Raw genomic sequence first — 5,012 nt, forward strand, 5'->3', positions numbered from 1 at the left:
CTCCACCCCCCCACTTTCCCTCCCCCCCCCCCCCGATTCCCTCCCCCATCCCAGTGGGGGGTGGGGGGGAGTGAGCGAACGGCTGTGTGGTGCTTAGCTGCCTGCTGAGTTAAACCACAACAGGCAGTCTGATGGTGGGCTATCTAAGGACCTGTAGCTGTGCTGTCTGGCATCTGCTGCGTATACATGGGCTTATGGTAGCTTCTCACAACGTGATCCATGAATGAGGTAGTTTTTGTCATCACCCCTGGATTAAGTGATGGGGCTATAGGAGACGATCCTGGAAGTTGTTAGCAGCAAATTCAAGAGATGCAAGCTCAGGACATCGTTAGCCTTTTCTTGACTTTGATTAGGCCTCTAATATTTCATAGCATCCTTCTTCGAAAGGAAAACTTGGCACTTCAAATAAAAACTTCAGGAATCTAAAAATCTGCAAGAAGCTATTCAAGTTCCTGGAACAGTTTTGCTTTCAGTCTTTTGTAGATTCTAATGCAAATCCTGCACAGAACTGCTTTTAGATAATGCAATATTCTTTTCCAGACAGACAAGTAATTTTGGTGTTGCAGCTGTCATTTTCTAAGGAATTCTTTTTTTTTCTTTTTTTTTTCCATAAAAATGTCTCAAGCAGGTTACAGCAGTCATTGTTGCTTCTCTAACATGCAGCCAAAGCGCATGTCATGAAAAATGAAACAAAAATTGATAAAGTTTTTCTTGCAAATTAGGAAGGTGTCAGATGAAATATAAAGTTTCAGCAAGCTCAGAAAGGGAAATCCTGTTTTTATATATATTTTAGTTACAAGACACGCAAATTCTTAAGAGGCTTGCTGGCTCCTAAACCTAGGATAACATTTGTGTGCACAAACTGTGACCTCAACATCAAAAGAGTTCATTTCCAAATGTGAAAATAAAAGTTACCTGTCAGAAGAAAAGTTCAAAGCCCAGTAAAAATATTTCGGAATGTATTTGGATAGTAAAGTTTTAAAGGGGATTGTAAATTGAGATGGGCCCAGACCTTTAAGTGCAAGTTAAGAAGCAAATACCTGCAAACTTGAAGAGTAAAACAAGGTCAATAGGCCCCATGTTTATTATACCAGTCATTAACGGTAAAGGTTGAAGGTAGATGCAGACTCCTCTAAAGATCGAGATTTCTGGCTGAGATTTAGCGTGACCAAGTATTTGTGAGACAGCTGGGATTCAAACAGAAGAACTCTGGATCGGGAAACACCAGCAAAGGGAGAATTTCCCTCATTGTTTGCAGCAGTAGCTGTTTATAGGTAGTTACCTACCTCTTTATTTTCTTCACAAGCAGGCAAAAAGAAGTTCTTGAACACAGGTACCTGTATGACACATATCCTACTAAATCCTGCAAGTGGTCAAATTTTAGCATGGCGTCTGGAACGAGGGGAGGCGTTAATGCGATTTTGAAAAGGAGGACACACAGTCAGTATCTCTAATGCTGTTATTGGTAAGATCCATCTTTCTACAAACTCTGATGAGACTGTCTTCTGACATTCTCATCTGCTAGGTTGTACTGTGCCTGTGTCCTTGTTCAGAAGTGTCCAGAAAATAAATTGTATGTAGAATGAATGAATGAATGAACTGTTTTCCCCTGGTGAGACTCGTGAACATTCAGACCACTTCTTGCTGACCACACAGCAGCTGTGAAAGTGCTCTTAGTAATACCAGACGCTCTGCTATTAGCTGGGCACTCAAGGATCGAACCAAACTTCCCAGTAGTTATTTGTGATAGTAGAACTTCCTCTTCACAATCCCTAAAACACCTACAAAGACAGGACAATATTCACATGCTGCCTCCATCCCTTACACTAAAGCAGGTTGCACAGAATTCATAGTTGGGAGCAGAGAACCGTGATGTACTTGATAATGCTACTCCCCAGAAATCGTCAAAGAACCTTTTTACCAAGCAATGATGTTTTCATCATCAATGCCAGTAATACTTTAGTTTTGTGTAAGAAACAATTTCTTGTTGCAAAAATCCCCCCAGTGTTAGAGACAGATTCAACCTTAACTGCCCAGCAATGTGTGCAAGGCCTTCAAGCTGGTGAGAAGCTATCGGAGATGATGATTTCTGTCCTTATTCAGCTGCAGGTAAAACAAACACCTGTGAAATGATAGATAATGATTCCATTCTGTGAGAATATGCATAAGGGAAATACAGAGATTTGCCTCAAGAACTGTGGGATCACTTCTTCCTGTGGTTAGAGGTTTGAAAATAAAAGCAAAATACCGTGAAAACACTAGTGTTGCTTCTCTTTTGAGATCAAACGGGTCTTAATTGCAGATTTTTCTTGGAGAACTGAATAAAGGGATAAATATAAATGTCAGTCTTTGAATTGCCAAAGTTGACACATAGGTTGGCAGTCTCAGTGCACAGATCACCGGTTTTGATTTGTTTCGAAAGTGTCAAAAACACTGCACAGCCCTGGGCCATCAAATGGCACAAAAGGAAAACATGGATTACTATATATTTATTAACCAATTGTGTGTTTCTTCCAGTCTGAAAGACTCCGGACTGTATTAAAAATTTCCTGCACATTGAGGCTCAGGAATCTTACTTCTTTTTAAAAAGGAATTAAATTTGTGACATTAAATGATCACTTTATAGATTCTTAAAAACAAGCATCTTCCACATGAAAATATATTATATTCCCAATCTGTAAAATACTGTTCCTTTATACATGGAGAAAATATAGACTGTTATAGTTGGACAGAAGGGGTTGGAAGGCTGTCCAGGTATTGTCTGTATGCTATGTATGTGACTCTGAGGATCTGTTGCCTAGAAATGAAAACAAGACAACAATAATTGTTTACATAGATGTTGCCTGAAAACTTCTCAGGCATTTATGCTCCCTCTGCTGGCTTTACGCCAATCGACCATTTCTTACATTGATAAGCGGGAGCTATTTTTGTGAGATAGAGAGGGAAGTCTGCAAAACGGCGTTTATGATTTGGAGAGAAAATTATACAGCTGTAGAAGGAAAAAAAAAAATCCCCCCAACACCACTTAAAAAGCTTTTTATCACCTTTGAAATAAAAAACTGATCAGGATGGTGTCTGTTCATTCAATTAATCACTTCTGATCAGTTTAACAAAATCGAGGCTCAACTAGAAGTAGTCATTCAGCCGTGTGCTTTATTGACAGCAAATGGTGGCTTTGAAATGGGCACGAGTAAGCTGAATAAATTATACTTGGAACTGAGTTGTTACACTTCCATATTTTATATAGGTAATTCTCAGTTTAAAAGTAATAATGGATTCACAACAGTAATGCTGGTAGAGTACAGATGAATTACTGAGATACAGAACTATGATTATCAGAAGGGTGAGATTTGCAGTTTCTGATTCCGTATAGAGAGAATCTCAGTGTGGGCTGTCCTCTAAGGACAGTTTTACTTACGTATAAACCCATGTATCCTTTCAACACCACATCACGCTGCCATCGGGCAGCTTGTTGCCTCTGGACAAATCATTCCTCTGCGCTGTGCCCATTTGCAAAAAAGGGGTGACTGCCTTGATCTCTTTCGCAAACTCCTATCAATCAGTTCTGCTCTGCAATGACTCCCAAGAGCACCCCAGCTTCCCCAGGACCCTCCACAGGATGCTTGTCTGAGAAACCCCGGCAACAAGGGCAGTCCTTGGACTTTTGTTGCGCTTTGTGAAGCAATCACGGTCAGTACTAGGTCCTCCCAGGTGCCCCAGGAGAGCAGCCTCTCTGAAGACAGCACTGGAAAGCTCTGTGCTATCTTCGAAGATGCTGCCCCTGGGCTTATTGATGCTCTCAGTCTTTACTGCATGTCCTTTAAGAAATTAAACGGCAAAATAAATTTCATGTTCCAAACACATAATCCAAAGTAGCATCTTGTTGACAATTTCAATTGAGAAGCCAACATGTATAAATGTACAAATAAATGTTCCTTATGTTTATTTTACATGCAGTGGTTTTTTTTTTTCCTTTGGTTATCCTAACAGTCTTGTATTACGAGACAGGAAAATCTGAAACATCTGATTAATCTTCAGTATAACTTGCATTTTTTTCAACGATGACAAAATTGTTCCCTCTCTAGGTTAAATAATGTGACATTTAAAAAAGCTTAGAGATAGGATTAACCCTTTCCTCACCCCTTTTTCATCTCCCAGGACATCTTTTTTACAGTGGCCAGAGAGGAACTGAAATGGGTACGTCCTTCCAGCATCGTGGCTTGCGTGCAATAGACACTCTAAACAGCCTGAACTGGTGCCGAGTTTCAAGGGCAACTTCGGTGAAAGGGAAAAGAGGAAGAAATTACCCACTATTTCTTATCCAGTCATGCCAGACAAGTCCCAAGCCCCATGCTGACTGAAACGCACAGCGTGCAAAGACCCAACCCAAAGGCCTGTGTCCATGCTGCGCCTGGGGACGGCCAGAGCTGCTCGCTGGCTTCCCAGAGGCTGCGGTGCCACTAGAGGGATGTCTACAACCATCCTTCCACTGGTTTCTGAATTGCCAAACCACCACTTCACATTTCTGACCAGTTGCAAATTACACTCAGCATCAAACAGTAATTGCAAATGCTGTAAAGACTGTATCAGAGGGCTGCTCACCATGGCCTAGGGAAAGTATTTGGAAACCACCCATCTGGAAGGATGCGACGCAACGCCAGTGCGCCGCAAGGTCCAAGTGAGCTGATCAGAAATCTTCTGGTTGAACAATTTTCCACCGTAAAATTCCAATTTGGTGGAAAGCAAACGGCTTCCCCCCAGATCCCTAGCTGCTGCTTTCCTTCCAGCACATCAGACACAAGTCTTTTTGACAGCCCAAGTTCAAGGACTTCCAGGTCTTGGAAGATCAGAGGGTCTGGGCTGTGGCGGTACCAGCAACTGACTCTGCAGGCTGCCTGCCTGCCTGCCTGCGATACCTGTTGTGGGGGAATCTTGGACAGCTGCTCAGAAAATTCTGAAAAACCCGTTTTATTCTTTTCCGTAGTGAAAACTCTCTTCATGCTGCCACTTTG

Source organism: Pygoscelis adeliae, unplaced genomic scaffold (assembly GCF_000699105.1).
Source record: "Pygoscelis adeliae isolate BGI_AS28 unplaced genomic scaffold, ASM69910v1 Scaffold168, whole genome shotgun sequence".
Lineage (NCBI taxonomy): Eukaryota > Metazoa > Chordata > Aves > Sphenisciformes > Spheniscidae > Pygoscelis > Pygoscelis adeliae.